Genomic DNA, 13,053 nt, shown 5'->3' on the forward strand with positions numbered 1-13,053 from the left:
TGGTTCCAAACAGGAAAAGGGGGTGTATATTGTCACCCTGCTTATTTAACTTCTATGCAGAGTACGTCATGAGAAACGATGGGCTGGAAGAAGCACAAGCTGGAATCAAGATTGCCGGGAGAAATATCAATAACCTCAGATATGCATATGACACCACCCTTATGGCAGAAAGTGAAGAGGAACTAAAAAGCCTCTTGATGAAAGTGAAAGCGGAGAGTGAAAAAGTTGGCTTAAAGCTCAACATTCAGAAAACAAAGATCATGGCATCTCGTCCCATCACTTCATGGGAAATAGATGGGGAAACAGTGGAAACAGTGTCAGACTTTATGGTTTAGGCTCCAAAATCACTGCGGATGGTGACTGCAGACATGAAATTAAAAGACGCTTACTCCTTAGAAGGAAAGTTATGACCAACCTAGATAGCATATTGAAAAGCAGAGACATTACTTTGCCAACAAAGGTCCGTCTAGTCAAGGCTATGGTTTCTCCAGTGGTCGTGCATGGATGTGAGAGTTGGACTGTGAAGAAAGCTGAGCGCCGAAGAATTGATGCTTTTGAACTGTGGTGTTGGAGAAGACTCTTGAGAGTCCCTTGGACTGCAAGGAGTTCCAACCAGTCCATTCTGAAGGAGATCAGCCCTGGGATTTCTTTGGAAGGACTGATGCTAAAGCTGAAACTCCAGTACTTTGGCCACTGCATGTGAAGAGTTGACTCATTGGAAAAGACTCTGATGCTGGGAGGGATTGGGTGCAGGAGGAGAAGGGAATGATAGAGGAAGGGATGGCTAGATGGTATCACTGACTCGTTAGACATGAGTCTGAGTGAACTCTGTGAGTTGGTAATGGACAGGGAGGCCTGGCGTGCTGTGATTCATGGGGTCGCAAAGTCAGACATGACTGAGTGACAGAAGTGAAGTGAAGTGAAGGCATTCAGTTGTGTCTGACTCTTTGTGACCCCATGGACTGTAGCCCACCAGGCTCTTCCATCCATGGGATTCTCTAGGTAAGAATACTGGAGTGGGTTGCCATTTCCTTCTCCAGGGGATCTTCCTGACCTAAGGATCGAACTCAGGTCTCCTGCATTGCAGGCAGATGCTTTAACCTCTGAGCCACCAGGGAACTGAACTGAACTGAACTGAACTGTTATTTTCCAACCTAATATCTCCAGTAGCATATTGGGTACCTACTGACCTGGGGAGTTCATCTTTCAGTGTCCTATCTTTTTGCCTTTTCATACTGTTCATGGGATTCTCAATGCAAGAATACTGAAGTGGTTTGTCATTCCCTTCTCCAGTGGACCACGTTTTGTCAGAACTGTCCACCATGACCCGTCTGTCTTGTGTGGCCCAATACAGCATGGCTCATAGTTTCATTGAGTTAGACAATGCTGTGGTCCATGTGATTAGATTGGTTAGTTTTCTGTGATTGTGGTTTTCAGTCTGTCTGCCCTCTGATGGAGAAGGATAAGAGGCTTATGAAAGCTTCCTGATGGGATAGACTGACTGAGGCGGGATACTGGGTCTTGTCCTGATGGGTGGGGCCATGCTCAGTAAATCTTTAATCCAATTTTCTGTTGATAGCTGGAGCTATGTTTCCTCCCTGCTATTTACCTGGGGCTATGGCAACCCACTCCAGTGTTCTTGCCTGGAAAATCCCATGGAAGGAGGAGCCTGGTTACAGTCTACAGTCCATGGGGTTGCAAAGAGTCAGACAGGACTGAGTGACTTCACTTTAAACTATGGTGGGCTTCTGGTGGCTCAGAGGGTAAAGCATCTGCCTGCAATGCAGGAGACCTGGGTTCAATCCCTGGGTCAGGAAGATCCCCTGGAGAAGGAAATGGCAAACCACTCCAGTACTCTTGCTTGGAAAATTCCATGGACAGAGAAGCCTGGTAGACTACAGTCCATGGGATCACAGAGAGTTGGACAGGACTGAGCGACTTCACTTTCTTTCTTTAAACTATGGTGGAGGTAATGAAGATAATTGTGACCTCCCTCAAAAGATCTCATGCACATACTGCTATAATCCGTGCCCCCAACCCTGCAGCAGGCCACCACTGACCTTCACCAGAGACTCCTGGACACCCACAGGCAAGTCCCAGACAGTTTCCTGTGGGGTCACTATTCCTTTCTCCTGGGTCTTGGTGCACAAGATTCTGTTGTGCTCCCCAGAAATCTATTTTCCAGTCCTGTGTAAGTTCTGGCAGCTCTGTGGTGGGGTTAATGGCAACCTCCTCCAAGAGGACTTATGCCATACCCACACCCAGAGCCCCTGTCCCTGCGGCAGACCACTGCCGACCCATATTCCACAGGAGATGCTCAAACACAGTTCTGTCTCAGTCTCTGTGGGGTCCCTGGGTCCTGGTGCACACAAGGTTTGTCTGAGCCCTCTGAGTGTCTCTGGCGGGAATGGGGTTTGATTCTAAATGTGAATTCACCCCTCTTACGGTCTTGCTGGGGCTTCTCCTTTGCCCATAGATGTGGGGTGTCTCCTCACAGCTGCTCCAGTGCCTACCGTCTTACTGGGATTTCTCTGACGTTGGACGTGGGGTATCTCCACAGATGGTTGGATGGCATCACTGACTCAAAGGACATGAGTTTGAGTAAACACTGGGAGTGGGTGATGGACAGGGAGGCCTGGCATGCTGCAGTCCATGGGGTCACAAAGAGTCGGACACGACTGAGCGACTGAACTGAACTGAACTGAACTGAATATAATCATCTATTAAAGTGATAGAATATTTTCCATGTTGAGAAAACAATGGCTTTGTATTATGTTGAATCTGCCAGGGAATAAAATAGACACCTTATCAAATTCATTGGAGGTGTCATGAAAGTTGATACTTGAGAGTAGTTGTGGTAACACATTTAAATAAAAATATACACAATATTTTTGATATTGTCTCATGCCCACTATTATTTGGGAATATTGCAGTTTCAATTTATAAAATAGTATCATGTATTTTTGTACTAGAGAGAAACTTGATAAGTCCTCTATTGAACCTGAAGAGAATGCATTGCAATAAGATGCTCATTCAAAAATCAAATAATGATGTCGATAATGTTGATCACCTCTATTGGAAGAAAAAATGCTACATATTAAGCACAGTGCTTGTTATATATTTATTTAACAATCCTATAATTTATTAATAAAATGCTTTGTAGCATGTATGCCTTATTATTATTTTTTCTTTTTTATGCTTAAATGTCTGAATTATGAGAAATGTCAGCATGCTTTGGTGAGAGGAACCATCATCTTATTTTCAGATGCAGGCACAGACTTATTTTGACCAAAAAATGTATTATTGACCAAAATTGGCCTATATAGTTTAGAAAATAAATGAATAATTCTGCTGCTGGTGAGATGAATACATAGGTAGAGGAAGGGGAAGACTATAAGCTACTTGGTAGCCTTGGACTTTCTCATGACTTTAATAGAAGTGCTGGAGAAATATCAATGTCATCATTCCCAGAAGCCATTTATTTAGAAATGGAAATTAGAATTTCAATTTTCTATTTCCATTTCCTGATAGGAGTTGCCTATCAAGAAACAAAATGGATGTGTGTGATATCTACCCACTCTCATGGTGAGGGCCATGCATTACACTTACTGTCCTAAAACTTAATGTCCTGGAACCTTCTCAGCAAACGTTCCAGTTTCTCATAATGACCTCTAAGTTAACGTGAATGAGGTTTAGTTTCCAGGTATGTGCTTCTGGTAACTAAGAAAACTAACCAATCTAATCACATGGATCACAGCTTTGTCTAACTCAGTGAAACTATGAGCCATGCCGTGTAGGGCCCCCGAGACGGACAGGTCATGGTGGAGAGTTTTGACAAAATGTGGTCCACTGGAGAAGGGAATGGCAAACCACTTCAGTATTCCTGCCTTGAGAACCCCATGAACAGTATGAAAAGGAAAAAAGATAGGACACTGAAAGATGAACTTCCCAGGTCGGTAAGTGCCCAATATGCTACTGGATATTAGTGGAGAAATAATTCCAGAAAGAATGAAGAAATGGAGCCAAAGCAAGAACAACATCCAGTTGTGGATGTGACTGGTGATAGAAGCAAGGTCAAATGCTGTAAAGAGCAGTATTGCATAGGAACCTGGAATGTTAGGTCCATGAATCAAGGCAAAATGGAAGTGGTCAAACAGGGGATGGCAAGAGTGAACGTCGACATTTTAGGAATCAGCAAACTCAAATGGACTGGAATGAGTGAATTTAACTCAGATGACCAATATATCTACTACTGTGGGCAAGAATCCCTTAGAAGAAATGGAGTAGCCATCATAGTCCACAAAAGAGTCCAAAATGCAGTACTTGGATGCAATCTCAAAAACGACAGAATGATCTCTGTTCGTTTCCAAGGCAAACCATTCAATATCACAGTAATCCAAATCTATGCCCTGACCAGTAATGCTGAAGAAGCTGAAGCTGAACGGTTCTATGAAGACCTATAAGATCTTCTAGAATTACCACCCAAAAAAGATGTCCTTTTCACTACAGGGGGCTGGAATGCAAAAGTAGGAAGTCAAGAAACACCTGGAATAACAGGCAAATTTGGCCTTGGAGTACAGAATGAAGCAGGGCAAAGGCTAATAGCGTTCTGCCAAGAGAATGCACTGGTCATAGCAAACACCCTCTTCCAACAACACAGGAGAAGACTACACATGGACATCACCAGATGGTCAACACTGAAATCAGACTGATTATACTCTTTGCAGCCAAAGATGGAGAAGCTCTATACAGTCAGCAAAAACAAGACCAGGAGCTGACCATTGCTCATATATGAACTCCTTATTGCCAGATTCAGACTTAAATTTAAGAAAGTAGGGAAAAGCACTAGACCATTCAGGTATGACCTAAATCAAATCCTTAATGATTATACAGTGGAAGTGAGAAATAGATTTAAGGGACTAGATCTGATAGAGTGCCTGATGAACTAGGGATGGAGGTTTGTGACATTGTACAGGAGACAGGGATCAAGACCATCCCCATGGAAAAGAAATGCAAAAAAATGGCTGTCTGGGGAGGCCTTACAAATAGCTGTGAAAAGAAGAGAAGTGAAAAGCAAAGGAGAAAAAGAAAGATATACCTATTTGAATGCAGAGTTCCAAAGAAAAGCAAGGAGAGATAAGAAAGTCTTCCTCAGCAATCAATGCAAAGAAATAGAGGAAAACAATAGAATGGGAAAGACTAGAGATCTATTCAGGAAAATTAGAGATACCAAGGGAACATTTCGTGCAAAGATGAGCTCAATAAAAGACAGAAATGGTATGGACCTAACAGAAGCAGAAGATATTAAGAAGAGGTGGCAAGAATACACAGAAGAACTAAAGATCTTCATGAGTCAGATAATCATGATCGTGTGAATACTCACCTAGAGCCAGATATCCTGGAATGTGAAGTCAAGTGGGCCTTATGAAGCATCACTTCAAACCAAGCTAGTGGAGGTGATGGAATTCCAGTTGAGAGATTTCAAATCCTAAAAGATAATGCTATGAAAGTGGTGTACTCGATATGCCAGCAAATCTGGAAAACTCAGCAGTGGCCACAGGACTGGAAAAGGTCAGTTTTCATTCTAATCCCTAAGAAAGGCAATGCCAAAGAATGCCCAAACTGCCACACAATTGCACTCATCTCACACGCTAACAAAGTAATGCTCAAAATTCTCCAAGCCAGGCTTCAACAGTACGTAAACGGTGAACTTCCAGATGTTCAAGCTGGTTTTAGAAAAGGTAGAGGAACCAGATATCAAACTGCCAACATCCGTTGGATCATCGAAAAAGGAAGAGAGTTCCAGAAATACATCTATTTCTGCTTTATTGACTATGCCAAAGGCTTTGACTGTGTGGATCACGATAAACTGTGGAAAATTCTGAAAGAGATGGGAATAACAGACCACCTGAACTGCCTCCTGAGAAATCTGTATGCAGGTCAGGAAGCAACAGTTAGAACTGGACATGGAACAACAGACTGGTCCCAAATAGGAAAAGGAGTACGTCAAGGCTGTATATTGTCACCGTGCTTATTTAACTTATATGCAGAGTACATCATGAGAAACGCTGGGCTGGAGGAAGCACAAGCTAGAATCAAGATTGCCAGGAGAAATATCAATAACCTCAGATATGCAGATGACACCACCCTTATGGCAGAAAGTGAAGAGGAACTAAAGAGCCTTTTGATGAAAGTGAAAGTGGAGAGTGAAAAAATTGCTTAAAGCTCAACATTCAGAAAACAAAGATCATGGCATCTGGTCCCATCACTTCATGGCAAATAGATGGAGAAACAGTGGAAACAGTGACAGGCTTTATTTTTGGGGGCTCCAAAATCACTGCAGATGGTGACTGCAGCCATGAAATATAAAGATGCTTACTCCTTGGAAGGAAAGTTATGACCAACCTAGACAGCATATTAGAAAGCAGAGATTACTTTGCCAACAAAGGTCCATCTATTCAAGCCTACAGTTTTTCCAGTAGTCCTGTATGGATATAAGAGTTGGACTATAAAGAAACCTGAGCACAGAAGAATTGATGCTTTTGAACTGTGGTGTTGGAGAAGACTCTTGAGAGTCCCTTGGATGGCAAGGAGATCCAACCAGTACATCCTAAAGGAAATCAGTCCTGAATGTTCATTGGAAGAACTGATGTTGAAACTGAAACTCCAATATGTTGGTCACCTGATGTGAAGAGCTGACTTATTTGAAAAGATCCTGATGCAGGGAAAGATTGAAGGTAGGAGGAGACGGGGACGACAGAGGATGAGATGGCTGGATGGCATTACTGACTCAATGGACATGAGTTTGAGTAAACTCCGGGGGTTGGTGATGGACAGGGAGGCCTGGAGTGCTGCCGTCCATGGGGTTGCCAAGAGTCAGATACGACTGAGAGACTGAACCGAACTGAGCACCCAATGACATTTTTTTTAGGAGCTATGAAATTTAGATAAGTTACAATAAATATATAGACCTAGAGATTTCCATTTTTGTCCTTTGCAATAAATATCATAGAATCACTATTCTATATCCTGGCTGAGTATCAGAATCACTTGTGGCACTTCTTAAAAGTACAGTTGATCATTGAACAACATGGGTATGGATTCACTTATCATACAGTACTACTCAACCTGGGGTTGACTGAATATTAAGATCGGAGAAGGCAATGGCACCGCACTCCAGTACTCTTGCCTGGAAAATCCCATGGGCAGAGGAGCCTGGTAGGCTACAGTCCATGGGGTCGTTAAGAATCGGACACAGCTGAGCAACTTCACTTTCACTTTTCACTTTCATGCATTGGAGAAGGAAACAGCAACCCACTCCAGTACTCTTGCTTGGAGAATCCCAGGGATTGTGGAGCCTGGTTGGCTTCCATCTATGGGATCGCAGAGTCGGACATGACTGAAGCGACTTAGCAGCAGCAGCAGAATATGAAGATGTGGAACCACAGATACAAAAGGCTAACTGTAAAATCATACCCGAATTGTAGACTGTGTTGGAGTTCACACTCATAACCCTAAAGTTGTTCAAGGGTCAATTGTACATATGCCAGGATTTAAGCCTGGACCTGAGAATTTCTTCAAATGATTTTGATTCACAGCCAAGAGTTGATATCCTTGGGCATAAAATCATTTGACCACAGTATCTGCAAGAGGATATAGTCCAAGATCATCTTTTTAAAATAAAAGGCTTAAGATTAAAGGAAAACAAATCACTTATTCAAATTCCCAAAAAGGTTAAGAATGAACAGTATCAGGCTAATATTTTTTTTCACATTTCTAGAAAGTATCTTTTATTTTCCTATATAGAAATTTCCAGAAAAAATACAAGTGGTGTTCCTGTCACTCATTGCATATTTTATCATCTGATCCACAACTCCAGTTCAGATTGACTATTTCCTGAATATTATAATCTAACAGACAGCTCTATTTTATAAGGTAGTTCAAGCCATGTACACATGAAATTATCTGGTATCTCTAATTTTCTTGAAGAGATCTCTAGTCTTTCCCATTCTATTGTTTTCCTCTATTTCTTTGTATTGTTTGTTTTCTTATTTCTCCTTGTTATTCTTTGGAACTCTGCATTCAGAAGGGTATATATCTTTCCTTTTCTCCTTTGCCTTTCACTTCTCTTATTTTCTCAGCTACTTTAAGGCTTCCTCAGACAAGCATTTTGCCTTCTTGCATTTCTTTTTCTGGGGATGGTTTTGGTGACCACCTTCTGTACAATGTTACGAACCTCCATCCATAGTTCTTCAAGTACTCTATCAGATCTAATCCCTTGAATCTACTTGTTACTTCCACTGCATAATCATAAGGGATTTAAGTAATACCTGAATGGCCTAGTTGTTTTCCTTACCTTCTTCATTTTAAGCCTGAATTTTGCAATAAAGAGCTCATGATAAGCAAACATAGAATACAATTTTATTTCACTGAGAAATTGATCATGTAGTTCTCTTCCATGTTTAATGTATGATTCTAACTTTAAAATAAACTTATCAAAAAGACATTGTTATTATTCTATTTCTTTAAAGACTCAACAATTAAATGCCTCTATAACTGCTTAAATAGGTTTACAGTGTGACATTGGATATTTGATCCTTTGCTTCTTCATAAGCGATTATAGGATAGCATGAGCTTTCTAAGAGAAATAGAAACCCTCTCAATAGGTAAGTTAATCAAAGCCATTGTAATAAAACCTTAAGTGAAAACAGCTATATTCTCCAAACTAAAGCCATCTGAGAGCACTTAGAACAGTCCATCACTTGATCTTGTACCTTGAGAACAGAGATCATGTTTGATCCTTCTTTGTATCTCCAGAGTCAAGCAGTGTCTGACACATAATTGTAATATATAAATGGCTGTTGAATTAATGTGATGCACAGATAAATTAATTACAAATACCTAGATTGGTCTATGTCTCCTACTATAACACCCTTAACTTCTAAGAAAATATATTGACCTTTTAATTTCATATACATGCATAATATCTTATATGTATTTACTTGAGACAATAAAGAAAGAAAAACAGCAGTTTATTTTGTTTTGGTCTGCTTCACTGGAATACAAATCCCATAGGAACAGACTCTTTGTTATTAATACATTCCCAAATCCCAGATCAGTGCCAGGGGCCACATTAGGTAATCAATAAATATTTGTTGAAAGAATGAATGAAAGACAATTTGAGATCAATGGTATTTCCTACCACTGTGGCTCATTCTGAAAGGTTGTTGTTGAATCACGTGAATACACCGGGATTCTTGGCCCCCGGAGGAGAAGAATTCAATCCGGGGCCAGAGACGAGGCTTGATCGCTCAGAGCTTTTGTGTAATAAAGTTTTATTAAAGTATAAAGGAGATAGAGAAAGCTTCTGACATAGGCATCAGAAGGGGGCAGAAAGAGTACCCCCCTGCTAGTCTTTAGCTGGATGTTATATAGTCACTAGCAGTCTGTTAATGAAAGAAAGGAATGTCTTAAAATTCAGATGGGCCATAAAATGATTAACTTGAATCTTGAAGAAGGGCAGACCACCATACAAATAGTTTCATTTACATAGATTAGGGGAACAATATCCATACTGGTTTGTCAAGTAGGTTCTGGGCCAAGAGGCGGAACCGACTTGGAGACAGAGTTTGGGGTAAAGGCATAGTACATTAGCATAGCTTAAGACAAACATTTCCATAAGAAAAAGGCATTGGTTATCTCTAGACTCGAGAATAGCTAACTTCAGGTGAAGCCGGGTGTCATTATGGCAACACAATATTTTAAGAGAAACCTCCCTTTAAATTTGTATAGAGAAGGAAAAAATATTGCTAGTTTGTTTCCTCCTGCCGCTTAAGAGAGATAAAAATGTCTGACACTTGCAGGCTATTTCCTCTATTTGGAGACCCCTGGCCTTCCTGCCTGTTACCCTCTCAATTCCATACAACATAATTGAGGGGTTAAAAAAATGCTTGCTGAATGGCAATGAAAGGACAAATGAGGCTGAAGGGGATGAATACATCCACATGTGTTTTCTTTAAGAATGCATCTAAGTCTTTTGTTTTCTGACAGAGAAAAGAGAAGTTTGCACTTACCCAAGAGGAAGGAAATTGGTAAGTCAGGTGAAAGGGCTGGGTTTCTAGGACTGTGCTGAAAGATTAGGAGATGAGAGAGAACAAAGGGATCAAACATGAAGGTCAAAAAGAGTGAAAGCTGCAGAGGTGCAAAGATTCACTAAGACTCTGGAGGTGGCACTCCGCTGTCAGACAAGTGTGAACTTGACCAGAAACAGAAAAGTGGAGATCACTGGAGTTAATGAGGTCCAAGAACCCAATGAAGAACCTATCAGAAGTGTCATCAGTATGGGTGTTGAAGTCACTGAGGAGAGCTGCCTTCAAAAAGAACTCTGTAATAGTAAGTATAACCATGATACCAGAAGAGGACTGTTTAATAAAACAATCACATTAGGGCCCTATTCAAATAAGTTGTGCACAGAAATCACGCACCTGATTAACTCCAACTGGTTGCACTTATATTCGTGAATAACATTTTAAAATTATACAAGCCAGATGCTCATCGTAGTCTCCCTGCCTCACCCAGGCCTGGATGGAACCTGGAACACCATGCTCGCGCACTTCTCTGACCCCAACGGATTCTCTCCGGCTTCCGACCCCTCAAAAACGGACTTGCCTTCCAGTCCCATGGCGGAGCCCACTGCCTAACCCCAGAGCCCACCCTGGAAACGCCTCGAAGATCCCATCTCCACACACTCTGGGAATGCTCTGAGACGGTGGCTGCCTCCGTGCCCGCCGCTGCCAGACTCGCGGCTGCAGCTTCCCCTCCGCTTTCACCGTGGCCTTCGTGCCCACCGTGCACAAGCCGCCAGCCATGATGCCCGCTCCCTTGCAGGAGTGCCAGAACTACCACCCAGACTGCGAGGCCGGCGTCAACGGTCAGGTCAACCTGCAGATCTATGCCTCCTATGTGTACCTGTCCATGGCCTTCTACTTCGACAGGGACGACGTGGCCTTGAAGCGCTTCTCCCACTTCTTCCTGCGCTGCTCTCACAAGCATAAGGAGCAGATCGAGAGCCTGATGCACCTCCAGAACCGTCACGGGGGCCGCTTCTGTCTCCAAGACCTCAGAAAGCCTGACCGCACTAACTGGGAGAGCGGCCTTCTGGCCATGCAGTGTGCCCTGCACCTAGAGAAGAGCGTCAACCAGAGCCTGCTCGACCTGTACCAGCTGGCCACTGACAAGAACGACCCTCACCTGTACCACTTCCTGAAGACCCACCACCTGGACCAGCAGGTCGAGTTCATCAAGAAGCTGCGGGACCATGTTAGCAACCTGCCTAAGATGGGGGCGCCGGAAGTCAGCATGGCAGAGTACCTCTTTGACAAGCTCACCCTGGGCGACGGTGACAAGGAGGACTGAGCTTGAACTGGACCTTTTTTTTCTTCCAGTTTTACCAGGTCTTCAAATAAAGTTATTGATGCATAAATAAAGCTCTCAGATTTGTGTGTGCAAATCTCTCCTTTTAAATTTGAAACAGTTATCCAGAAGCCTCTCCACCCACACATGCCCCATCTGTGTGCAGCTCAGGACCTCCACAGAGGGAAGGCCTTACATGGGCCCTTGGAAAACACAGAATCAGTCTTCCCCTTTTAAACAATGTGGGTATATGGGGTAGACTGGTGTGGGGTGGGATGGGGTGGGGGTGCGGTAGGGCCCTGGTGAATGTGGGTGCATATGCATAGTAAAAGCATAGAAGCATAGCCTGAAAATCATGATTGCAGTTGCCTCTGATGAAGAACTGAAGGGAATGGGATTGGGCAGGGGTTAAAATAAATGGAGTCTTCAGTTTCATCTTGGTGGGGTCCATGGGGTCGCAAAGAGTTGGACATGACTGCGCGACTTCACTTCACTTCACTTTGGTTTCATCTGAACTGTTTATATTCATTAAAGTATACAAATATTATTGGTTAAGAATGACTAGCAAGCCCTGGAGAAGGAAATGGCAACCCACTCCAGTATTCTTGCCTGGAAAGTTCCATGGACAGAGTCTAATGGGTCCATGGAGTCACAATGAGTCAGACATGACTGAGCACTATCCACACACACACATGAATAGCAAGATGGAGAGTCGAGAGGATGACTTGGGAGTCTGAATGGTAGAGAATCTCTTTGACAAGTTCACTCTTGGCAACAGTGATTATGGAAAAATGAGTGTTAAAGCTGGCTTGCCCATTAACATGGGGGTGACTTCCTATGGTCAGCAGTGCCTGGCATGCATGTTGCAATAACAACTTCCACTTATGTATGTTTTCTTTTCTTTGTATCATACGTATATAGGTATACATGTCTCTGTGTGTGTATATATGTATATACATTTTTATTCCATCCAGCAGCAGAGTTCATTTTAAATGTCTAGACTAGATTCTGAATGTATGCTTAAGAAAATGCCCTTTGTTGAAAAGCAGTTAGGTGATTACATTGGAAAATGTAATCTGAAAATGATATAACTGCTTCTGAGACCTTTCCTGAGCCTGGCTGTATTTCTGCCCTTGGGTTTTATACATCTAACTTGATTTAGTTTTTATTTGCTACCAAGAGAACTTAATAATATGTCTTATTATCAACACACCTTTACCAGCCTCTGCGTAGTTATCTACAGTAGAATAAATAGTTCTTCTAGGGTAGTACATGACATTTTTCTCTTCATCCTTACCACAAAGTCTACTGAAAAGAAAAAGGATCAAAGGGTGGAAGGGATCAAATGAAAACAATGCCTGAATGGAAATACAAGATACTGAAGGCTGCTACCACATGCATCCCTTCTCACTTGGAAGTGTTTCTCTCATAATTTACAGAATTTTAATTCCTTAGACCAACCTTCCAAAGAATGTGTTCAGTATCAGGCAGTGCCACAAAACCATTCACAAGGGTTCAGTGAAAAATTTTTATGAATCAAAGTAACAGGATTTGGGGTTTGGGGTTTTTTTCAGTTTTTGCTTACTCTAGGAATTTTAGGATTGATCTAAAAAATATGCATTGTCACTTTATAACACAGGC

At 42.2% G+C, this 13,053-nt stretch overlaps 1 pseudogene; it reads left to right on the forward strand.

The window, feature by feature from the left end:
• Positions 1-10,552: 10,552 nt before the first annotated feature.
• LOC513925 (ferritin heavy chain) lies at positions 10,553-11,422 on the forward strand (annotated as a pseudogene).
• Positions 11,423-13,053: the final 1,631 nt, after the last annotated feature.

This window comes from Bos taurus, chromosome X (genome assembly GCF_002263795.3).
Source record: "Bos taurus isolate L1 Dominette 01449 registration number 42190680 breed Hereford chromosome X, ARS-UCD2.0, whole genome shotgun sequence".
Classification (NCBI taxonomy): domain Eukaryota; kingdom Metazoa; phylum Chordata; class Mammalia; order Artiodactyla; family Bovidae; genus Bos; species Bos taurus.